The sequence below is a fragment of the Plecotus auritus genome (assembly GCF_963455305.1).
Source record: "Plecotus auritus genome assembly, chromosome: 4".
Classification (NCBI taxonomy): domain Eukaryota; kingdom Metazoa; phylum Chordata; class Mammalia; order Chiroptera; family Vespertilionidae; genus Plecotus; species Plecotus auritus.
Genome location: NC_137775.1, coordinates 48,861,758 through 48,888,700, shown reverse-complemented (window position 1 = coordinate 48,888,700; position 26,943 = coordinate 48,861,758).

The window sequence follows — 26,943 nt, the reverse complement described above, 5'->3', positions numbered from 1 at the left end:
TTAATTCCCTTTTAATGTGCATGAATTTCATGCACCGGGTCACTAGTATTTTAATAAAATGAGAAAGGACAGTGTGTATGCACATTGGACCTAAAAGTATAAAAATAATTCTGTATTCACCTTGAGTATAAAACTAGCTTGCAAAATATTAATAATACAGGCATGAAACACGGAGGATAATTGATAGTGATAAATACTAGTATAAAGTTTCATAAACTTTAGTGATCTATACTCAGTGGGAATGCTTTTTATTTTAGAATGAATAGCTCCTGAAGTTTTTATTTAACTTTTTCTGATGATTAGTGACATTGAGCACCTTTTCATGCACTTGTTGGCCACTGTATGTCTTCTGTGGAAAAAAATGTCTGATCAGCTCCTGGATTGTTTTTTAATACGATTATTTTCTTCGTTGTTTTTGGCGGTGGTTTTGCTATTGAGTTGTGAGTTCATTATATACTTTGTATAATAATCTCTTATCATATATATGATTTTTAAATATTTTTTCCCATTCATTAGGTTGTCTTTCATTTTGTTGGTGGTTTTCTTTGCTATGCAAAAACTCTTTAGTTTCATGTAACCTCACCGTTGACTTGTAATTTTGTTCCCTTTACTTTTGGTGTCAAATCAAAAAAAAAAAAAAAAATCATCACTAAAACCTATTTCAAGGAGCTTATCACCTATATTATCTTCTAGGAATTTTATGGCTTCAGGCCTTGCAGTCAAGTCTTTAACGCATTTGGGTTAATTTTTGTGTATGGTGTAAGATAGTGGTTCAGTTTTCAAAACACCATGTATTAAAGAGACTGTCCTTTCCCATTATATATTTTTGGTTTCTTTGTCATAACTTAACAGATCATCCTGGCATTGGTTTATTTTTGTGTTCTCGATTTTGTTCCATTGATCTATATGTCTTTTTATGCCGATCACTATAGCTTTGTAACATACTTTGAAATCTGCAGGCCTCTAGGTGTGTGCCAAACCTGAGGCTGGCTTCAGAATGAAACTCCAGGACAAGTAAATAGGCCTCTGTGATAGAAAGTCCAGGAATGTCTCATTCAGCTCTCTGTGTCCTCAGGTAGTAGCCTGCCAAGAATTCTCTCTGATAGTTACAATCCCATGGGACTCTGGAAAGGAAAGCAAGCCCTTTGGCCACCAGACAGGCAACCAAGGGGTGGTTCCTGGGTGGCATCTGCAAGACCTGAGCACCAGGTGCGTGTGAAAGCTCTGTCAGGGCCCAAGCTGGTTTGGCCCAGTGGATAGAGTGTTGGCCTGCAGACTGAAAGGTCCCGGGTTGGATTCCGGCCAAGGGCACATGCCTGGGTTGTGGGCTGATCCCCAGTAAGGGGCGTGCAGGAGGCAGCCGATCAATGATTTTCATTGATGTTTCTCTCTCTCCTTCTCCCTTCCTCTCTGAAATCAATTATATATATCAGGGAGATACTAGCTAGCTCTCTAGCATATGGCAGAGGCAGTTCTCCTGGGAGGAGAATGCCCCGGCTCCGAGGTCTCTGGAAAGGATTCCAGTCAGACCCCAGGTGTGTTTAATCAGAAGCCTGCTCCACCGGCTGCAGCCCTGATGAGAAGCTAACACGCCTCTTGCCCAGAAAGACCGAGCTCCTGGTCTGCTGCCTCTGGCTGCGTCCTGGGGGTGCGGACCATTTAAGAGCTTTTTCTCTGCTGGTAACCCAGCGAGGCTAGGCCAAGAGAAGTTTTGCTGGTGGCAGCCGCAAAAAACCAGGGCAGCAGACACGTGTCAAAGCTCCGCCCAAGAGATAACTGGTGTTTTGGAGCACAGCGGAAAACTTGGACTCTAAAAACAAAAAGATGGCACCGCAGGAGAACGAAGTGGAGAAAGAGTGTGAAGATGGTACCCACCCGTCTCCAAGGCAGAGAGTATCCAGCAGGACCGAAATGTATGTCAAACCACACACCTGCTCCTCAGGCCAGCGCTCAACAGATATGCAGACAGGCAGACGGGTCAAGCCCACAGCAAGTCTCTGCGCCCCTCCAGCGGTTCTCCACGCGGGGCCTGGGCCGGGGGAGTCTTTGCGTGCGCGTCTCTCCGGCCTATGGGTCTTACCGTTGGTTTTCAAAGCTAGGTATTTTGAGGGGCTGGGCCCCCAGGTGCAGGTTTTATCTTGGGGCAGTGCCCAATGTGGGGTTCAAACCCTTCACTCCTCAAAGAGCAGCTTTAGGTTTGAGTTTCCTAGACTGTGGGACACCCTGGAGTGGGTTTGTGGTGAAACTGTGTCCCAGCCTCTTCTACCCTTTTTCATGTGGGCCTTCTCTTGTTCGCCCAATTAGGAGTAAGTGAGTCTAGCTGGCACCAGCTAGTTTTTAGGACTTTTTCAGAGGAAATTGTTGCATGTGTACCTATAGATTTGGTGAGGAGGTGAGCTCAGCATCTGTTGAGGCAATGAGAATTGCCCCAGGAGTTAGATCAGTGGGGACAGACCAGACCTGGGTTCAGCAACCAGCTACTTGAGTTCTGGCTAGAAAACAGTTCAGAGCCAAGACTCAAATTATATAAGAACATTTATTTATAAAATCACAGCGGTGGAAGAAGTCATTCATAGAAGAAATGGGTTTAGGAAACAAGTTATAGAGGCAAAGGAGCTTAGAAGTGAGAAAGGTAAAGCTGAAGCACCTGGAGGGAGAGGGAGAAGAGGAAAGGCGCCAGCCTGCTCCCTGGAGGGAGACCTGCGTGCTGGGTCCTCTTCCTAAGGGTTTTGAGAGTGGAGATTTTAGGAAAGGTCCCAGGGAAAGATCTCAATAGAATATTCAGCAGCTTTCCAGGTGTATCCTTTCAGGTCTAGGTCTCCTCTGATTATTTTGTCGGTGCCAGGGCAGAGGGTCATTATCCAGTGCAGCTGGTCCTGAGGTCAGCCTTGGGGTCCCTTGTCTGGTTTTGCTACTTTTCTGAGCCTGGAGCTGAAATACAACTGAGGCTCAGATGTTATCTCTAGGGAGGAAAGTTCAGGGGATCCAAACCGCATGACCAGCGATTTGTAGGGGAGGTCCCTGCAGGCAAGGTCCACCCTACATTTGTCCATTGCTTTGCACCCGGGCTTTCCACCCTGGCGACCTTCTGAACCTGGCCCATCATCCTTGCTCTGCTCACGTCTAATTGTCTACCACAGAGCCTTGTGCCTGTCATCTTGAATGGCGAGGCCCCACAACCTATTTACTAGTACTTTTAACCCCCAGGCTTGTCTGCCATGGATGCAAGAGAGCTCCAGCAGCTCTCTGTCATTATTTCTTAAGAAACCTTACTGGTAGCAAAAGAAATGAGCATTTTTAATGCTTGATATGTCTGTCTTATCAGATGAGAGTCAGTAAATTTTTAAAATAGGTTTTAACATATTGAATACATTGTCCTTGTACTAAGTATACATAGGATGATAGTCATTATCCATCGGGTCATGGTGCCTGTTCCAATTGTATCTGCCTCCCCCCGCCACCCCCAAATGAGCATTATCAATAGGCTAGTGTGACTTTCTTTTGGCTCATGCAAACATTTGCAAATAGAAGTATACATATACACATAGAAGTGTGCTTCTTTATTTTTACCACCAAGGAGACCCAAAATAATGACATTAATTGGTTTATAACTTCTTTCTTTTGAAAAATCCCCATACTATAAATCAGCAGATTGAGAGGGAATTTTAAAAATTTTATTATACTTATATTGTATATATTTATAATTTTGTATAAATAGGATTATTCCTTGTTTTTTGAAGTACAATTATTTTTAGCTCTTCTAGCCCTGTTCTCTTCCATCAGTTTTTCCACATTTCCTCCCCAGGAACAGATAACATCATAGTATGGAGCTATATTCCCACACATATACAATATACACACTATACAGATATAAATGCATAATATATATGTTATACTTATGTATAAATAGATATACATATAAACACATATAAGTACATGGTAACATGCACACATGCATACCCCATATATAAATACATAAATGTACCTATATAAATCTATTTATCTAATTTATAGAAATTTGCCTTTTTTTTTAACACTGTGAATTTAATTTTCAAATTTGAGTTAATAAAGAGGAAAATAATAAAGTTAACCACTCAAAAGAAGTACTAAAGAAAGGATAGTCATTCATACATACATATAATATGAACAGTACTAGGGGCCTAGTGCACGAAATTTGTGCAGGGGGGGGGGTGTCCCTCAGCCCAGCCAGCACCCTCTCTAATCTGGGACCCCTCGAGGGAAGTCCAACTGCCTGGGCCTAAACGGGCAGTCGGACATCCCTCTCACAATCCAGGACTGCTGGCTCCCAACTGCTCACCTGCCTGCCTTCATGATTGCCCCTAACCGCTTCTGCCTGCCAGCCTGATCACCCCCTAACCACTCCCCTGCCAGCCTGATTGATGCCTAACTGTTCCCCTGCCATCCTGTCTGCCCCTAACTGCCCTCCCCTGCAGGCCTGGTCACCCCTAACTGCCCTCCCCTGAAGGCCTGGTCCCCCCCAACTGCTCTCCCCTGCAGGCCTGGGTCCCCCCCCCCAGCTGCCCTCCCCTGCAGGCCCAGTCGCTCCCAACTGCCCTCCCCTGCTGGCCATCTTGTGGTGGCCATCTTGTGTCCACATGGGGGCAGCCATCTTTGACCACATGGGGGCAGCCGTCTTGTGTGTTGGAGTGATGGTCAATTTGCATATTATTCTTTGATTAGATAGGATAGAGACCTGGTGCACAGGGGGTGGGGGACAGCTGGTTTGCCCTAAGGGTGTCCTAGATCAGGTTGGGGGTTCCCTTGGGGCGTGGGGCGGCCTGGGTGAGGGGCCTGTGGTGGTTTTCAGGCTGGCCACGCCCACCGGCGGCCCAAGGGGAGGCCCTGGTATCTGGGATTTATTTATCTTCTATAATTGAAACTTTGTAGCCTTGAGTGGAGCCAAGCCTCCTGCTTGCTCTGTGGCTGCAGCATTTTTTGTTGAGATTTATTTGTCTTCTATAATTGAAACTTTGTAGCCTTGAGTGGAGGCCAAGGCAGGCCAGGACTGTGGAAACTTGGCTTCCTCCATCGCTGGGGGCAACTCAAGCCTCTTCTCTCCAGCTCTGTGGCTGCTGCCATTTTTGTTGGGATTTATTTATCTTCTATAATTGAAACTTTGTAGCCTTGAGTGGAGGCCTGGGCTGGCCAGGGTATGCGGAAAGCTTGGCTTCCTCCATTGCCGGGGAAACCTAAGCCTCCTGCTCACTCCGTGGCCGCAGACACCTTGGTTGGGTTAATTTGCATACTCACTCCTGATTGGCTAGTGGGTGAGGCTTGTGGGTGTAGAGGAGTGATCATTAATTTGCATATTACTCTTTTATTAGATAGGAGATACTAGTAGTTTCACTTCCAATTGATACAATTCTATTTACACATTTAAAATATAAAATGCATCTTAATTTGTCAAATCTCCTTCTATTACCATATATTTGACCCCTTTACCCTTTACTCCCTCCCTCCCATCCCTCTTTCTCTCTGGTAACCACCATACTGTTGTCTGTCTTGACCACCATGAATAATGCTGCATTGGACATAGAAGTATGTAAATCTTTACAAATAAAAGTTTTCATATTTTTCAGGTAGGTATGCCAGAAGAGGGTTTTCTGGGTCATATGCTAACTCTATTCTTAAGTTTTGGGGGAACCCCAATACTGTTTTCCATAGTGGGTATACCAGTTGTCATTGCTACCAGCAGTGAATGAGGATTCCTTTTTCTCCACAACGTCTCCAACACTTATTATTGTCTTGTTGATACTAGCCATTCTAACAGGTGTTAGGTGGTATCTCACTGTAGTTTTGATTTGCATTTCCCTAATAATTATGCTATACGTTTGATGGCAACTTGGTTTTCTCACTCAAGCACACCTAGAAATTTGAAATCACTCTAAACCAAAATGATATAGTGCTAGTTCACTCTGTTTAATGGACACAGCATTTCATCATGTTGATATACCATTTTTTTCACATTTAATTTTTGAGTTGATTTATGTAAACTGTGAAGTGATTATCACAATAACTTTAGTTAATATTCATCATCTCATATAGAAACCCCTAATTTTAATCTTTCTTGTGATGAGAATGAAACCAAAATGCAGCGGTTGGTCCAAGTTCTTTGTTTTGTAAACCAAAGAATTGATTCACAGACAAAAAAAATGTTTGGCGGAAACAAAATTTATTGGGGGATAGACAGACTTTCTGCTGTAAGAGGAAGCTCTTAAGCTGTTTGTAGGGATATTCATATACCTTGCTAGCTTCTGATTGGTCCCTTCAAAGAATTCTGGCAATATCCAATTATTTCAAAACTCAAGTTCCTGTCTGCGGGGATGTGGGTGGGGGCATGGGGTTGGGAGTTGAGGGGGACCTGATTGAGGACTGCCACTTCAGGTCCCAGATGATATCACTGTTCTGCCAAGTTGGGTCAAGTTTTCCCTGCCCATCCAGGTTCCCACGTAGCTGGGTCTACGGTAGTTCTAGGTCCTTTATTTGTCTCCAGGTCTGCAAAGCATTACTTCCCTACCCCTCCCTCCCTCTGTGTTTCCTTCCCCTCTTCCTGTGGTCCCTGTCCCTGACTAAACTACCTGACCTCTTTTTCTATCTCCTGAAGAACACTTAGGATTTACTCTCTTAACAACTTCCAAATAGTAGTGTTAATGATAGTCATTATGTTGTACATTGCATTTCCAGTATTTATTTATCTTATAATTGGAAATTTGTACTTTTGACTACCTTCTTCCAATTTCTCAACCCATCATTTCCTGCCTCCAGTAACCACAAATATGATCTCTTTTCCTATGTATTTGTTTTTGTTGTTGTTGTTGTTTGGGGTAGATTCCACACATAAGTGAAATCATACAATATTTATCTTTCTCTGACTTATCTCACTTAGTTTAATGCCCTCAAGGTTCATCTATGTTGTCACAAATGGCAGGATTTGCTTCTTCTTCTTCTTTTTATTTTTTTTAACGTCAGAATAATGTTCCCTTGTGTATGTATGCCACACCTTCTTTATACATTGAGGGGCACTTAGGTTGTTCCATGTCTTGGCTATTGTAAATAATGCTTTGTACATAGGGGAGTGGGGTGCAGGTATCTTCTTGACATAGTGTTTTTAATTCCTTTGGACATATTCCCAGAAGTAGAATTGCTAGATCATATGTAGTTTTAGTTTTTTGAGGAACCTTAGTATTGTTTTCCACAGTGGCTATACCAATTTACAATCCCATCCGGAGTGTACAAAGATTCCCTTTTCTATACATCCTCACCAGCACTTGTTATCACTTGTCTTTTTTTGATGATGGACATTCTAACAGGTGTGAGATGATATCTCATTGTGATTTTTATTTATATTTCCCGAATTATTAGTGATGTTGGACACCTTTTTCCTGTAACTGTTGGTCATTTGTATATCTTCTTAGGAAAAAAGTATATTTAAGTTCCTTGTTCATTTTTAATTAGATTATTTGAGTTATATGAGTTTTTACAAATATATTTTGGATATTAACCCTTTACCAAATCTATGGTTTGCATATATTTTTTTCTGCTTCCATAGATTTTTTAATTTTGTTTATTTTGCTATGCAGAAGCATTTTAATTTGGTATAGTCCTACTTCATTTATTTTTTATTTTATTGCTTGTGCTTTAGGTATCTTGTCCAAAAAATAATTGCCAAGAACCAGTAGTTTTTCTTATGTTTTCTTCTAGGATTTTTATGGCTTCCAGTCTTACATTTAAGTCTTTAATCCATTTTGAATTCATTTCTGTGAGTGGTGTAAGGAAGGACTCTATCTAGCTCATTCTTTTATAAAATTGCATAGAATTTAATATAATCTATGCACATCCTCCCCAAATACTTTAAATCATCTCTAGATTACTTATAATACTTAATACAATGCAAATGCTTCTCAATATAAACTGGATTGTTTAGGGAATAATGAAAAGAAAAAAAGTTTGTACATGTTCAGTACAGACACAACCATTGTAGGCCTATCTACATAGTACTGTACACATCAGCAGCAATGTGACATTTAAAAATATATATTTTTGATCCACAGTTGGGTGAATATACAGATGTGGAACCCACAGATACAGAAATGCAACTGTATTTGTTATATTTAATTGTATATTCTCCTCTCTGATTGATTTTTCCAAATTCTATTTGCCTGTGCTTTTCCTAAGCTTGTTCTTCACATCATAGGTTCAGTTTTCAGCAGTGTTGATTCTTCAGCTGACTGTTTCTAGTGATATTTAAATTTTATGATGACATAATTTCTCCCCTTAAAATATTTCTTTAGGTCCTCCAATTAATGTCCATTCAATTTCTCCTTTTACATTTTAAAAATGTTGAGTCCAAGTTTTCATTTTCCTGAGAGTGCTTTATCATATAAAGTTTTATAATATTAGGTAGTATATTCTTCATCTGTATGTGTCACATTGTATTTATTTTCTTCTCTTTGTTGCAGATTTTTTTTCAAAAAATAGCTTACAGGTACTTTTTGTTTGTTTGTTTGTTTACTCATCCTTAAATGGGCACCAGAATGAAGAACTGCTGTTGCCTGAAAAATAGATCAAACGAAATTTTCTCTTTTAACTATCTATGTATTTTAATCCCTAATATTAACCCAGAGTGCTGTACAGAACTGGGTGGTATAGGTGTGTAAAATAGGCCCCCTTCACTTTATGCCATTCATTCATATTTTACAGTAACATTTCATTTCTATTTAATCCTTAGTTTTATTTACATGTACTTTGCTTTGAAATAATGAGCCACAATGTAGGGAATAAATGTAATATGCTATCTCCACATTCTCATCCACAATTTATCTAACACCAACCCTCCTTCAGATTTCCAATTCTACAGTGTCACTGTAGCTGCTCTTGTCCCTGATACTAGTGATAGCCATGGTCCTTAGCCCAGTCTAATGGAGAGTTTTCACCTCTGATTTTCTTTCAACACACAGCAACATTTGACTACACCTTTCTTTCTGAAACACTCCTCTCACTTAAATTCCTTTTTCAGGCCTCTTCTCCTATTATAATAATCAGAATTCCCTCCATTCCCTCCCACTCCCCACCCCGCCCGCTACATAATGGAGTTGGGATTGGTCTGGATCTCTTATCTCTTCTCTATCTCAACCTACTTTCTAGATGATTTCCTCCAACCCTTTGGATTTAAATATACTATATATGCTCCTAACTCCCCAATTTACACTTTAAGCTCTGACATCTCTAAGTCCTACACTTCTATATCCAAACTGTCTATGACTCTATGTCATATCTCTTCTTGAATGTCTCATAAACATCTCAAACTTGAATGTCCAAAAGAAAGTTGTGTGCACTGTTACCAATTTCATTTATCTTTCTCCTTCAGACCCTTAATCTCTGGAGTTTCATTGTTTCTTAAGAAACAATCATCCACTCAATTTATCAAACTAGAAATTGAGGATCCTCACTGTATTATTTCTCACATCTACACTCAGCAGCCAGAATGATTTGTTAAGCACATAGATCATGTCATTTTGACTTCCCTGCTAAATTTTTTCAATACTTTCTATTTCAATGATATTGGAACTACTTATCCCAGCTTTATTTAGTTCATGGGTCCTCATTTGTTTTTCTGCCTCCCTCTAAAAACTCACCTTAGCTCTTTCCTCACTCAGTCACTATATTTTGATCACACTGTTTTCTTTTCCTTGATAATTTCAAGCCCCTTCCCTTCACTGGACTTTTACTTTGGCCCCTACAACTGCCAGGATGCTCTTCCCTATCTTTTTTTTTTTTTAAATATATTTTATTGATTTTTTACAGAGAGGAAGGGAGAGGGATAGAGAGTTAGAAACATCGATGATAGAGAAACATCGATCAGCTGCCTCCTGCACACTCCCCACTGGGTATGTGCCCGCAACCAAGGTACATGCCCTTGACCGGAATCGAACCCGGGACCCCTCAGTCCGCAGGCCGACGCTCCATCCACTGAGCCAAACCGGCCAGGGCTTCCCTATCTTTTTGAAAGGCAAATTTATTATCATCCTTTAGTTACCAGCTTAAGTATCATGTCCTCAGAGAAGCTTTCATAACCATTTAAGGAAGGTTTCTTATCTTTTATTATTATGGCATTTATTATAATTTGTAATCATCTTTATTTTACTTACTGTGTGTTTGAGGATAGGGACCTCACCTGTCTAATTTGCAGTATTATACACAGCTCCTGGCATAATATCTATAGGTCTAAATAAAGACTCTAGAGACCCTAAGCATTTATAAGAGGATAGAGCCCTCTCCACCATATATTAAGTTTAATACATACAAAAGTACAAAATAAGTTTGAAGTATTTAAATGTCTGAACTTTATCATGATGACTGTTTTGAGTAAATAACATGGTAAACATTATGATTTTTCTTATATTATTAGTGATCTTATTTTGATAGCACTTTAAAGATGTACTTAGGTTTGTCTTGTAGCTATTCTAATATTGCTTAATAAGTAGCTTTTATTAATAAATGAAGAAATGAGTGAATGGACATTGTAAATTTGTTTCCTGTTGTCTTGAGGAAAGGAAACTGCTCAGTATTTATACTCAGAAATCCCTTTCCAAAGTGTGTGAAATTCTCAAAATATGCTAGGAAGTATGTTTTTTATTCACATAAGGGTGAAAAAATCCTTATGATCAACTGAATATTGGAAACATGACAACTTTGCTGCCAATCAATGATGATGTTGGTAATGGGGGAACTCACAGGGAAAAATAGTTAATGGTGAAGAAGATGCTGCCTCTGCTCTTACTGTAGCAGCTGTTTGTTTTTGGAGATTGTGAGAAAAGTAACTGAAGAAGGAGGCTATTCATAAGAGGAGAGGATAATCCCAAAATTAAGGCTACAAAAGGATAAGATTCCAGTTACTGTATGACACTGTGCTGATTATTATTCTTACAGAAATCTTTTATTTTTTTTTTTAATAAAAACAGTTTATTAAGGGATTGGTCTTCTGAAGTTTGCTTATCACATAGTCAACTCCAAAAATTGGATAGCATGGAGTTTTTAGGTAATATGTCATCATTGTTTTCAAGAGGAGCTCAATGTATTTTTTCTCAAGGATGATTTTAGTTTCAAGGTTCTTCTTATTTTTGACATTGTCAGTGGCCACCCACCATCTGTCCTGAATATTAACAAGGACATGCACAATGCTTTTGCCTCCCTTTAGAATTCAAAAATCTAAAGCAAGTAATGATCCTGGGAGATGTTGCCATTTTTCAGGTTTATTACATAGGCAAGTGTTTTTGACAGACAAATTGCAGTGTTACATAACAGCATGCATATCTATATATATAAAAGGCTAACATGCACAGTGTCCCCTCAGGAGTTTGGGAGACAGGGAGTTTGATCACTTGCTATGACGTGTGCTGACCACCAGGGGGTGACGTGGAATGAAGGAAGGCCCTCGCCGGCAGCTGGCAGCAGGAAGGAAGGCCCCAGCTGGCAGCAGGAGAGCCCTGATCAGTCCTGATCACCAGCCAGGCCTAGGGACCCTGTCCGTGCACAAATTCTGTGCACTGGACCTCTGGTATTATAATAATATTAGAAGTCCATATCATAAGAGGTGCCTTCAGTGGCACTGATAAACCTAAGAAATAGTTAAGTGTGGGCGTGGAGAGAGTGTTGCATGTCTTTTGCCTTCTCATTGTTTATGCCTTTTATGGATTTGGTGTGGAGATAGACTCATCTTGCCACATTCACAAACTTAAAAGTCAGCTTTGACATAGAACAGTGGTTGGCAAACGGCGGCTCGTGAGCCGCCGTTTGCCGCTCTGTTGACTAATGAGTTTGCCGACCACTGACCTAGACTCTCGATTCCAATAATTACAGGCTGTTGTTGTTCCTTGTGATTAAGCCCCTATCCCAGTGGTCGGCAAACTCATTAGTCAACAGAGCGGCAAACCGCGGCTCGCGAGCCGCAGTTTGCCGACCACTGACATAGAAGATTAAAGTGCTTTAGTCTCATAAGGAGATTTCTGATAATGATCTTTTGACACTGAAACAGTGTCACATGGGTGAAAGGAGGTAATGTGGTAAAACAAGTGTCAGAACGAAGAAATGTAAATCTACACATTAACCATATCTGAACTATTAGGCAGGTATATTTTATTGTTCGTTTTGGTCAATTTCTCTGACTGGCTGGATGAGGGACAATATTGCGAATCTGCCCCTGCTTTGCTAGCTTTCCTGGATTACTATTCACAGTTTAGAATCAAGACTGAAACAAAGGTGGTTGTTTCTTATTACAGCATCAGTGCAGGTGTTCCTTGCCTTGTTAGGCCTCATACTCTACCATTAACATGGACGTTTACTGTACAAATAAACATAGGAGTGATTATTTGCATTACAAAATCATATGTAATTTTTAACAAGATTCTTTTATATAGTAAGCCCTCCTCCCAACTCATAAAAAATGGAAATCAATTAGTAAAATGTTAATTATTTAACCTTTAGGATCATCACTATTAGGTTTTTTGTGAAGTTAACTTGCTTTTGGAAATGAGTACTAATAACAAGTCACTTAACTATAGTTCAGAAACCCGTCATGTTTGTATGGAATAAAGGCTTAAACACAATTCACAGCTTTCCTAGAGGCAAGCAGAATTTCCTTGTTGCCGAAGTAATGTGATCAGATATTCTAGTTTTTGTATGCCTTCACACATTACCAGAGTCTGTACATGCTGTGAGCAGCTAAGAGTAGAGGTGACAGGTAGACCAGAATATAATGAATTATGGTAATCCTAGCAAGAAGTAACGGAAGCGCATCCGAGGGTTTTTCTTTCCCTTGGAGACTCAGTGAGATATATCCCAGAAAGGCTTCTAGGATGATAATAAGATGACTTTGCAACCTGATTAATATGGACATCAAAAACAAAGCTCCGAATCTAAAATCAGTTCAGCGTTATGAGCCCTGAGACATTGAGGAGGATGTAGTAGATGTCAGAGGGAAGAACTAAAAAGAAATATAAAGATTGATGTTGAGGAGATCCTATGAGTAATAATTTAGTCTTGTCTACATTTAGCTTTAAAAAGTTGGATGACATCCAAGCCTGAATGTCACAGAGACTGTTATGTGGCATGCAGAAAGCCATCATAAGGCCCATGGGGACAGGAAACAGACCGAAGTGTCATCTCTGCTTATTTGACACAGAAATGTATTGCCTCCAAAGCCAACATTCATAATAAACAAGCAGATACAAACAGAAACTATATATTTATATTTCATATATAAATAAGCAAAGAACTTATTAAATTACTATTCCTTTTGTTTCATATAAATACAAATGTATTCCATCATTTAAAGGACACAATCCTACCCTCAAAAAGCTTATATTTCAAAACAGTTCAATGTGAATGGTTTCCAGTTATAGTTTACTATTAAATTGTCCTCTTTTTTTTTTTTTTTCCACTTTTGTTTTCCAGAATATCCCATGAATTTCCAGCTATTTTTTTCTCCTTGGTACTTTTTGAGATTCTGGTGCAGGGTTTAAGAAAACTGATGTTTTTAGAATAATGGAGGCTGAAATATTGAGGATTGTAGATCTCTATAATCAATGGACCATAAAGTTCTGTCATTTAAAATAACAATTTATTCCTAAAGAGAACATTTTTTTGTGTGTAAAAACTATAATGCATTAAAAAATGCTTAAAATGAAATTTCGTTTTTTTATAACAGTGGGGAAACCAAATCTAGAAAGATTCCTGGAATAGAATCCTGAACTTGTAGTGCTATGTTTGTCCTTGCACAGGGAGTTGTGTGTTGAAGGAAAAGGCTGTGTCCACAGAACAGAAGCATGCAGAGGGATGCCAGATTTGATCAGTCTTCTAGATGTTGGCTGCTAACTAATTGGTTTGTGCTGGGTTTCAGAATGGTGGTTTGGATCATTGCAGACTGCCAAGCAATTTCTTTTTTATTTTTCCCTGGAAGTGTTATTTCTACAGTTAGATTTTATTGTCTTGCTCACATGGTCTAAAGCTATTCTCAGACAGAAGTGGACTTGGCTTATCCTCAATCTTGCCCATATTTGTATAGGATGTTTCTTGATCTGTTCTTTTCAAATTTTACCTATGAATCTTCTAATCAAGGATTATCTTGAGTTCTACAAACTAGCAAAAATATTTCTACTTCTTGAATTTTACACTGGCAATATGCATATGTGAATTTTCATCAGTCAATACATTTAACTTCTTGACAATGATAATGATTATCTAAGAAATTTTCCTTCCTTTTACAGTCCACATTTTACTGAAATGTTCTGTCCTTTTTAAGTAGCATAATGTGGTACATTATTTTAGTGCCTCTGTAAGAATCCTTGTGTAATTTTAGATACCTCCTACAAATTAGGCTTTTATATTTGTAAGATCTTGTTCAATTTGATTCAGGATCATGTGCTGCATACCTATTTAAAAAGCGTAGAATTTCACTGATTTTATTTATATTTTAAATTAGAGGTTTTAGTCCAGTTATGTATTTTATGAAAATGCTTACATGGTATTAGTTTAACTTAAGTAAGTGGACAATAAGTTGCCTAATATAGTCACTTGTTTAGGAAAGTGGTAGTCATTTATGATTTAGCTACATTTATATGCAAGGTGCAATCGCAGAAAGGGTCACCAAACCTGTTCCTTTCACCATAATTGAATTTCCAATTCATTGAGGGAGATCTGATTTAATGTCTAAATAAATGCTCTAATTTGGGGTAGCAAACTACTCATTGTGACAGCAAGTAGTTTCTTGGTCTGTTCAGAATGTGTCAAAATTTATGTGCTACAGTGTGCGCTAAGAAGAAAAGAAATTAGGACATATCCAAGGAGAATGGAGAATACATTGTATGGTATTGTGTGATCTTAAAGTGTTCCAATTGTAGATAAAAACTGTAGCTATGTTTCATGCATATACCATACCTTTTAACTTCATATTTTCAACTTCTATAATTATCCTGCCATTTATAACAATTGTACCAATTTTTAAAATCCATTAAGAAATATAATATGTTTACTATATGGTCTAAAAAAGGTCCATTTTTTTGTGATAAAATAAAGTCTTCTGAGAAAGCTGTAGATCATATTTAAGTTCCTTGCTAATTGTATTAATAAGGTTAATCATGGATCATATCATAACAATAAAATGTGAGTTTATAAACACAAGTAGAGGCCTGGTGCATGAATTTGGGCACCAGTGGAGTCCCTCAGCCTGGCCTGCGGGATTGGCTCTCTGACATCCCCTGAGGGGTCTCGGATTGCGAGAGGGTGCAGGCCAGGCCAAGGGACCCCACAAGTGTACAATGGGGGCTTGAGAGGAACTCAGGAGGTTGGCCAGCTGGGGAGGAACTGCGGGAGGAATCCAGGGTGTGTCCGGCCCATCGCGCTCAGTCCCAATCGGCCAGACACTAGCAGCAAGCTAACCTACCAGTAGGAGCGTCTGTGCCCTGGTGGTCAGTGCACATCATAGCCAGCAGTTCAGCGGCCTTAGCATATCATTAGCATATTATACTTTGGTTGAATGGCCGACCAGCCAACCAGACACTTAGCATATTAGGCTTTTATTATATAGGATTATAGGAACATCATTTCATATATTTTTCCTAATACTGTTTAATATTTTCCAAACAAAGATAATAAAATTGCTTCAAATGGCTGTTCCCATAATTTGCATCCTATCTAATACAAGAGTAATATGCAAATTGACTGTCACTCTAAGACACAAGATGGCTGCCCCCATGTGGTCAAAGATGGTTGCCCCCAGGTGGACACAAGATGGCCACCACAAGATGGCTTGCAGGGGAGGGCAGTTGGGAGGGACCAGGCCTACAGGGGAGGGCAGTTGGGGGGACCAGACCTGCAGGGGAGGGAAGTTGGAGGGGACCAGGCCTGCAGGGGAGGGAAGTTGTGGGGGACCAGGACTGCAGGGGAGGGCAGTTGGAGGGGACCAGGCCTACAGGGGAGGGCAGTTGTGGGTGATCAGGCCAGCAGGGGATGGCAGTTAGGTGTGACCAGGCTGGCAGAGGAGGGCAGTTGGGAGAGATCAGGTCTGTAGGGGAGGGCAGTTGTGGGCGATCAGGCCAGCAGGGAGGGCAGTTAGGGGTGACTGGGCCAGCAGAGGAGGGCAGTTGGGGGAGACCTGGCCAGCAGGGGAGGGCAGTTGGGGGGGACCTTGCCTGCAGGGGAGGGCAGTTAGGGGCAATCGGGCCGGCCGTGGAGCAGTTAGGCATAGATCAGGCTGGCAGGGAGTGGTTAGGGGGTGATTAGGCTGGCAGGCAGAAGCGCTTAGGGGCAATCAGGCAGAGGCAGGTGAGTGGTTGGGAGCCAGCAGTCCTGGATTGTGAGAGGGATGTCTGACCGCCCGTTTAGGCCCAATCCCATAGGGCCTAAATGGGCAGTCAGACATCCCTCAAGGGGTCCAAGATTGGAGAGGGTGCAGGCTGGGCTGAGAGACACCAGCCCCGTGCACAAATTTTGTGCACCGGGCCTCTAGTGTAATAATAACAAACTATTTCTGCCAAACATTTATAAAGGGTTTTTTAATACACACATATTTCATCTACCATTTTAATGGTGCAATTAAGAAAATTTTGTTTCAGGCCAAAATAGGGTATGTGGAATATCTGAAATAGATGTGTACCCTATAATTGGTTAAGTAGTGACTAGTTCTTTGTTTTCTTAAGTTTTATCCCCTATTTATCTGTTTAGAAGGATTTTTTGTTTTAAATGCTATGTAGTTCCTTTTGTAAAAATAATCCTTTGTGGGTAAAATTTGAAATGTAAAGACAATGACCTCATTTATGTCATATCACATTATCATATATTTTATACAAAGAAGCTATACTTCCCTCTCCATGAACATAATCCATAATCCTTTCTTTTGTTCTATGCATTAGCACATGATTGTGGTTATAGGATTAAATTCATTTTGTTAAATACAGGATAAAGTTATATCCATAGTTTTAATTACAGTTTTCAAAATAATGTCTCAATTAGTCCATTGACCCCTGATTAATTACTATAAAAATTTGGTTCCTCTTTTAAATGGCTTTATTCCCAATGGCTTTTTTTCTGTACCGGTTGTTCTCTGATAAAAAGAATTTCTGATATTTTTGCACTCTAAGAATTATCCCTTAGATAAGGAATGAAGGAAACAGAATTAACTTATTATTGAACTCCAACTGTGGGAGATGTTTACTTTTCTTAATCCTTACAACAGTCACCTGCATAAGGTAATATTTTCCTCATCTTATGTTCCTGGAAAATGAACTTAAGATATAATAAATAGTCTATCTCAGGTCACACAGCCAGTGAGAGAGCTGAAATGCTAGCCCTGGTCCCTCAGATTCCTAAGCCTTTGCTAACTTTCAGCAGCTTTGGGAATGATCTGCAGGAAAACTTATGTTGGTTCAAGGAGTGAGAAACAGAGATGCTATTATTAAAAGTTAAAAAAATCTGAAAGTATTAGAAATATTGTTCTTGATCAATATCCACACAATAAATAGAACGATCATCCTGATGCCATTCCATAATATGCTAATTATCTTAGTAATTTTAATAATGGGATATGATTAATTTACATAACTGGAAATTCTAAAAAGTATTCTAAAGTAAAGACTGACACACATTACTTTTGTGTTAGTTGAAACATTCATTTGTATTTGAACTTTCCCAACTTCACTTGATAAAGGGCTTTTCAGTGTAATGGGAATAAGTAAAATCAGTGTTGGTGAGGGTGACATCTTTTATTTTTTTAATCGTTTCTTTTTTTTTTTTTTTTTTTTTTTTTTTGGTATAGCAAAGGTGGAGATTTATTGAAGAACAAGTACAGACTCCCACATGGGGAGAGGGAAGAGCCCCACAGAATGGACTCCCACGTAGGGAGGGGGAAAAGGATCCCCCGTTTCTTTCTTTTTAATTGAATTTATTGGGGTGACATTAGTTAATGAGATTCTATAGGTTTTAGGGATACAATTCAACAACACATCATCTGTACATTGTTATTGTGTGTTCAACACCCCAAGTCAAGTATCCTTCCATCATCATTTATTCCCCCTTTACCTTCTCTTACTTTCCCCTAACCCCTTTTCCCTGTGGTAATCACCAGGCTGTTGTCTGTGTAGGAGGTGGTTTTTTTTATGTGTGTGTGTTTTTATGACATTTAAACTATCCAAGTTCAAGGGTGAAAGGGTGAGTTGACAGTTGACTTTACTATCTACATCGGAGGTCAGTGATATAAGGCCATGGGCCAACTCTGCCCATCCATCTGTTTTGTATATAAAGTTTTATGGGAACTCAGCCACACTCATTTGTTTGTGTATTATCCCATGGCTCCTCTCAAGGGGCCCAAAAAGCCATGTGATTGGGACTCTCTGGCCCTTTGTGGAAAAAGTTTGTCTACAACCCCTGCTGTACATTAAAGCTCCAGAAACAGTGCTAATTTGCCATATTCATAATATTCAAACATATTCTCTTCTTATGAGCCACATTTGCTTTTAGTGCCATTCAAGAAAATGAGTTTTGAGAATCGGTGTTAATCAGACTTCAGAAATCTCTTTCCAGACAACCATCAACCTTCCCTTTTTTCTTACAAAATTCCTTTTTTTTTTTTTTGTCTCCCTTTCTTCTCTCTTTTTTTAAATATAATTTCCTCTAAGTCCCCTGGATTGTATTTAAGTATTGCTTTATTTATTGTGAGCCTGATGCATTGAATGATTTCACAGAATAGTGTGTGCCCTGGCATATTATCTTGTTGAACTATTCAATTAAATATGATAATGTTGAGCACACTGACACTATGAAACACTCAGGTGAATGTGTTCGAGCAATTCACCGTGAAGTGCAGAAATATTTGAAGTCATCTGCACGCCTACACGCAATATTTATTTTTATATGAGTTCTTCAGCGAATGATACATGCTAGAAAAAAAAACTACCAAGAAATTAGAATATATAGTAGTTTAAAAAATATCAGAGAAATTATATTTTGTATTTGTTTTCTGACATTGTTTCTTGGCAAAAAGAAAAATGTAAAGTAAAACTTTTTCTCCAACAGCTATAAAGTGATTCAAGTTTACAAAGCATTGCACACAACTCATTTTATATGGAGTGTGTCACCATACTTCCCAGCCTTCCTTAAAAATGTATCATTTGGAGGCATAATTAGTACTATTCCATTAAATTTTGTATCATTTATATTGAAACCTCTTTTTCTGGAAGTCGAAGAGTTAAAATGTATGTTGTGCTGCTCAGAGCATGTTTGGCTGTGAAAGTCATGCTTTAGAAAATCTGGGGGCTCAAAAATAAAGGAGGTTGCCGATCAATGGCATGTGGGTGGCAACTGAAGAAAAAGAATCCCTTAAGATGTGCTGAAAATTCAAAATAAATGACAAGACTTTGACCTTGAGGTCTTTGTTTCTGAAAATTACTTCTACTGACAAGACCTCTTGTTCTGTTGGAAAGGTCCTGTTTCTGTCAGCAAAGTGCTAGAACTCTTAATTGTTTACTATGATTTAGATAGAAATGAAAGAAGGTGAAACTGCTTAGGAAATCTTCAAAATGATTTAAGTCTATTTTAACTTAAAATTTTTTTAAACAGTTAGGTTATTTATTTGAGATCATTGTTTTTTTTAATTACTAATACACTTTAGTTTTTAGAGAAGTTTTAGGTTCACAGCAAAATTTAATAGAAAATACAGAGTTTTCTACATATCCAATCCTATTCCTCCAGTCTGCCCACATTATTCACTATCTCCAACAAAATGTATATTAGTTACAATCAGTGAACCAACATTGACACATCTTTACCAACTAAGGTTCAGAAAAGACCTAAGTAAATAGGGAGCTATACCATCATCATGGGTCAGGAGATTTAATATTGTTACAATGTCAAGTTTTTACTAATTGACCTATAGAGTCAATATAATCCCAGTTAAAACCCCAGTAGGCTTCTTTGTAGAGATTGACAAACTAATTCTAAAATTCATGTGTAAATATAAATACTCTAGAGCAGTGGTCGGCAAACTGCGGCTCGCGAGCCATGGTTTGCCGCTCTGTTGACTAATGAGTTTGCCGACCACTGCTCTAGAGTAACCAATACAACTTGAAACAGAACAAAAATTGAAGGACTAATTCTATCTGATTCTAAGGCAACTATTTTCTTTCAATACTGTTGCTCCAACTGCCTTCTTGCTTACATTTTTATTTTTAAACTAGAGGCCAGGTGCATGAAATTCATGCACAGGTAGGGTCCCTAGGCCTGGCCGGCGATCAGGGCTGATCGGGGCCTTCTGGCTGCTATCCAGAGCCTCCTTTCCCCAGCTGCTTGCTGCTGGCTGCTGGCCAGGGCCTTCCTTCGTTCTGCGCTGCCCCCTGGTGGTCAGTGCATGTCATAGTGAGCGATAGAACTCCCAGTCTCCCGGTTGAACTCCCGTAGGGACACTTTGCATATTAGCCTTTTATATATATAGAGAGAATATATAGATGAGAAATATGCTGTCATTCTCCCTGTGTCTCTATATAACATGTGTTTTTAACTCTGGCAGCTTATTAGATTTTCTCTTATCCCTCATTTTGAGCAATTTGATTATGATATGCCTTAATTTTATTTTCTTATTGTCCTTGTAATTTGTGGAGCTTATTGGATCTCTAAGTTTATACTTTTTATAAAATTTGAAAAAAATGTTGTTCATTATTTCTACAAAACTTTTTCTGTCTTCCTCCTCTTTTGTAAAGTCTTCACACATATGTTAGGTCCCTCGAAGTTGCCACAGCTCATTTTTTAAACAGCTCTATTATGATATAATTCACATATCAAATAATTAAAGTATATAATTCAGTGGTTTTTAGTATACATCTCTGTGAATATACTAAAAACCATTGAGCTTTGATATTCTAAAAATGCTGAATTGTGTTTATTTTTATATTATTTTCTGTGTACGTTTTTTGGATAGCTTCCTTTGTTATGTTTTCAAGGTCACTATTTTCTTTTCTTTTACAATATGTAATCTGTAAGTTGTCTTATCCATTATATTTTTCATTTCAGACACTGTAGTTTTATATCTAGAAGTTTGATTTGGATCTTTTATATACTATATCTCTAACTTTTTAAACATATGGATTAAAGTTATAATGATTATATTAATAACTCTGTTCTTTCTAACATTAGTTCTGCATCAGTTTCAGTTGGTTGATTTATTTCTCATCATTATATGTTACTAGTGCCCTGTTGCACAGATTCGTGTACATTGAAAGGAAATTAACTAGAATGTAGCCAGCAGGGCAGGACTGGGTGAGATGGGTCAGACATGCCCTGGAGCAAACCCCCCCACCTCCGCAGTTCCTCCCTGGCCGGCCACACCTTGGGCGGTGCAGTGGCTCAAAGGGCATCTGTAGAATGAGCAGGGTCCCTCCAACAGGTGGGGTCCCTCAGCCTGGCCTGAAGGGATTTGGCCGAAACTGGATCTCTGACATCCCCTGAGGGGTCCCGGATTGTGAGAGGGCGGTTCTTGGGTGACGCACCTCAGAATTGGGTGCCCTCCTCTGGTTCCGGGGTGCATCAACCGAGAAAGACCACTGCCAAGTCACCACAGCTCAGCAGCTCCTGCATTGAGCATCTGCCCCCTGGTAGTCAGTGCGTGTCATAGCTACCGATCAGATGGTCGGATGGTCACTTAGGCTTTTATATATATACTAGTGGCCGAGTATATGAAATTTGTGCACAGAATGGGGGTGTCCCTCAGCCCGGCCTGCAACCTCTCCAATCTGGGACCCCTCAGGGGATATCCAATTGCTGGTTTAGGTCCGATCCCACAGGCAATCAGACATCCTTGTCGCAATCCGGGACCGTTGGTTGCTAACTGCTCACCTGCCTGCCTGCTTGATTGCCCCTAACCACTCTGCCTGCCGGCCTGCTCACCCCCAACTGCCCCCCCCCCACTATCCTTCTTGACCCCAACTGCCCCCCATGCTGGCCTGCTCGCCCCCAACTGCCCCCTCTGCTGGCCTGATTGCCCCCAAATGCCCCCCCTGCCGGCCTGCTCACCTCCAACTGCCCCCCCCCCCCACCGGCCTGATCACCCCCAACTGCCCTCCCCTCCTGGCCTGATCGCCCCTAACTGCCTCTGCCTTGGCCCCACCACCATGGCTTTGCCAAGAAGGACATCCAGAAGGTCTCCCAGAAGGTCTTCCAGTCTAATTAGCATATTACCCTTTTATTAGTATAGATAGATGATTTCCTGATTTTAATTTATTAAATTTACCTTGTTGGAGGATGAATATCTTTACATTCCCATAAATATTTTTGTGCTCTGTTCTGGAATTTAATTAAGTAGTCGAAACAGTTTGATCTTTTTGGGTCTTCCTTTTAAGTGATTTTAGGTGGGATTAGAGAAGCAATTAATCTAGAGCTGGATTAGCTTAGACCAGTGGTTGGCAAACTGCGGCTCACGAGCCACATGCGGCTCACGAGCCGCAGTTTGCCACTCTGTTGACTAATGAGTTTGCCGACCACTGGCCTATACTATAAAGTTTTTACAACCTGACTGGTGGAAATAGGCACATTCCTGGTCCTGAATGAGCAAAAGTACTGTTTCTTCTAATCTTTTAGGGTTATTCTTTCCCTACCCATGGGTATTTTCCTCACACCCATGCCCTCATCAATACTCAGCTAAATACTCCACTAGGGCCATCTGCAGATCTGGGATTCTCTATATATGTCTCTCATATTTGGCACTCATTCCTGCAACTCTAGCTGTTTTATTCTCTCCAGACTATCTTCTCTGAGATTTACATCAGGGATTCTGCCAGGTTCTGGATTCTTCCCGTCTTGTCTAAAAACCCTCTCAAGTCTTTAAAGTAGGGTAATAATACCCAACTCATTTGTTTTCTGTCCATCATGATCACTGTCTTTTATTGCCCAGTGTCTTTAAAATCTTTATATTTTACTCTTTTTTTTTTTGGGGGGGGGCGTGTAGGGGCAGGGGGCATGGTGGTTGTTTCAGTCAGAAGGTAAATCAAGTTCTTTATCTTCAATTTTGGCAGGAGATAGAAGTGTCCTCTTCATTGATTTTTACTGGGGCATTTATTTAACTGATGTGAAATTGGACCACCTGGTGAGAAACAGAATAGCAATTAATAGACCTCCGGTGTTTCATGGTATTTTCTCTTCTGCTTATCTATGCCAGTATAAAATTATTTTTTTAAGTTTATGAAGAAAATATTTTTTCTTTAAAAAAATTGAACTTTGAGTCAATCTGACTCAGCCAATCTAAATCACAGTCTGAAAAACCATGACTAATCAGTCTCATATTTCTTTAATTTTCATCATAAGTCATCAACTCATGAACTTCATTTTTCATGTTTCCTAATAGCAACTGTTAATACTTTCTCACTACAAAAACAGATGATGTTTTTGCATGATGAAAATCCAGTCATATCAGTATTTTCTATTCAGCCTGAGATAATGTAAACTCCTGTCTGTGCTCAGAACTATTGATTAGGTCATTTTAAAATAACTTTGTTCTCATATTAAACATTTTGGTTAGAACTTTGATGTTGTGAGCTTTCTAAGACCTCTTTTTCAAAAGAAAAAAAAGTAACATTACACTCAGCAGTAGCCAGCAAGATGCTAAAATGATGATACAATATTTATATCGTATTGAGAAGTGTCCTCTGTAGTGCAGTTCACTTTTTGACCATTTGTCCATATATTAACATTGCTGGGTGACACTGAAGCCCTTTCCATACTTCATATTCAGCAATTTGAGCTTTGGCTCAATCTGTGCAGGCATGACTGGAAGGGGTTCTCAGGGACTGTGGGGTGTTGGGAAGGCAGGGACTTGAAAAGAAAAAAAAGAGGGAAGCTGGGCTACTGTTTATACTTTGTATGAAGATTATGCTGAATCAAAAGAAGGTGCTATATTTCTGACCTCTACATAGAGACAGAGATAAACTTTAGAATTGTATTTTATTATTAAAGCCTGAAGTCTAAAATCAAGAATAATAAGGGTAGGCCTAAACTAATGTTTAAAAAAAATGGTGTTTCACCCTAGCCAGTTCGGCTCAGTGGAGAGAGCATTGACCCACAGATTGGAGGGTTCCAGGTTCGATTTGGGTCAAGGGCATGTACCTCGGTTGCAGGCTCTATCCCCGGCCCTGGTAGGGGCATGTGCTGGAGGCAACCAATTGATATGTCTCTCTCACATCGATGTTTCTCTCTCTGTGTCTCTTTCCCTCTTTCCCTCCCGTCCACTCTCTCTAAAAATCAATGGAAAAATATCCTCGGGTGAGTTTTTACAGTTGAACTGATTTTGATATTTAGGCACTCTGGTAGTTGTATTGAAAGTTAAAATAATCTTTCCTCACAATTCATTGAGTTTATCGAACAGTTCACAATGATTTGATACTCCTTTGCTTTGTTTTTTGAACATGTTTGAATGTTATTCTATAGTTGATCATGTATAAACTTGTGTGTTATTTTTTTTGGTATTTTCTGATAGTGTTTAATCTTCTCTATAGAAGATATATACTAGGTGTTAACTTCTCATTAAATATTTTCATGACTTCAATTTAGGAGTTTAAGAATATCAGTATTAATTTGAGAGAGTTTATTGTTTAAAAAACTTTTAAGAAGAAACAGTTTTCTATGTCTTTTGTCATGTTTTATTTCTTGTGTTTCTTTGATGCTGTGTACCAGGGCTGGCTTTCTGAGAGCCAGACACAAAATGAGAATGGCATGTTGAACACATGGATATCAAGGGTGTGGTTACCTTAGCAACAGGAAGCTTATTAAAGCCCTCAGAACTTCCATTTCTACTCCTGGGACATTTCAAGAGTTTCAGATACTGTAAATACCAGTGATATGATGTCTATAACTCTATAGAACAAACATTAAAATATTATAAAAGTGACCCACATTTTTCTTACAGTGTTAAGTTTATAATTTATAATTTACTTCCTTCCTGAAAATGAGTTAGAGGTGGTCTAAGCAAGAGGCAGAACAACACTTCTAGACCTTATATTTTATAAAATTAGAAATTACGTTGTTTCATGGATTTATACATGAAGTTCTTGTTTATAGGTTTTGAAAGATTTGTCAGATTAATGTTAACTTTCATTATTTTGAGTGTTAAAATACATTAAGATTCAGAATTACTATAGAAATGACCCTCCCCTCTTTTCCCCTCCCCCTCTGTCTGTCTTATGTTCTTTTTATCTTTTTCTAGTTATCTTGTGTATTGAGCAGTCCATGCTATCCAGACACATGAAGTTACTTCACTCTTTTTCTCTGTGAAAAGGAGTTTTGTTCTTAAATTCATTAAAGAGAATGCTATATTTGAATCCTGATTTCTCAAATATTACATTTCAGCCAACACATTCATTGTTAGACAATTCAGTGATGAATCAATTATGGTCCAGCACTTTTTGACAAGTCTGCATAACAGATAACATCTAATATTTCAGACAAAGGGTCTAATAGATATAGGCTCACTCTTTATTCATCTAAACTTTTTGAGTTTGAGCCTTATAGAAGCTAAATCATTTTAAAGCAAAGTGCCTAGGACCTATTATCCCAACTCACTTCAGAAATCCCCTCACTGATTTATGATTTACTGTTATGTTCTGCTACTACGATTTATGGAAGATCAATACAAGTATCACCTACTTGAAATATGGGGTCTGTGTCTTTATAAAAAACTTAGCTTGAACATTTTAGCCACTGTTAATATGAGAAATCATACAATGGATTTTTCTTAATTTAGTTTCAGAAATTTTCAGTTCTATCAATTTGTGTGTGTGTGTGTCTTTTGTCAGAAAATAACAATATAAGTCAATATGTCCTTAAAATCTTTTTCAGCACTTGGGAATTTCAGATTGGTGATTCGTGATAATAATGGTTATTACTTGTTGAATGCGTACTACACACCAGGCCCAGTTCTAAGTGTGCATCTTATGCATATTGATCCTTGTAACAACAATCCTGAGATTGGAGCTAGTATTCTTATCTTCATTTTACCAAGGAGAATAGTGGGGTCAAAAGACGGACATGCACTTTGTAAGTAGTGGAGCCAGGACTCATGTCAAGACAGTGAGGCACTGGGAATTGTGTGTGTGTGTTTTGTTGTTGCTTTTGTGTTTTAAATATATTTTTATTGATTTCAGAGAGGAAGGGAGAGGTTAGAGAGAGATTGAAACATCAGTGATGAGAGAGAATCATTGATTGACTGCCTCCTGCATGCCCCACACTTGGAATTGAGCCCACAACCCGGGCATGTGCCCTGACTGGGAATCAAACCATGACCTCCTGGTTCATAGGTCTCCACTCAACCATGCTGGCTGGGTGGGAATTGTGTTTTTAATGACCAAGCACCTGCCTCTGAGGTATGAGATAAGCCTGCTTCCTCTTTTCTCCTTCTGTATTCATCTGAGGGGTACCATCATATAGAATAGCAGTTCTCAAAGTCCTGTTTCTAAACCAGCAGAATAAGCATCATGTGGGAACTTGTTGGACATGAAAATTTTTTTAAAATATATTCCATTGATTTCTTACAGAGAGGAAGGGAATGGATAGAGAGTTAGAAACATCGATCAGCTGCCTCCTGCACACTCCCTAGTGGGTATGTGCCTGCAACCAAGGTACATGCCCTTGACCAGAATTGAACCTGGGACCCTTGAGTCCTCAGGCCAATGCTCTATCCACTGAGCCAAACCAGCCAGGGCTGGACATGAAAATTCTTGTACATCAAAACCAAGACCTCCTGAATCAGAAAGAAAGAAAGAAAGAAAAAGAAAGAAAGAAAGAAAGGAAGGAAGGAAGGAAGGAAGGAAGGAAGGAAGGAAGGAAGGAAGGAAGGAAGGAAGAAAGGGAAAAAGAGAAAAAGAGAAAAAGGAGAGGAGAGGAGAGGAGAGGAGA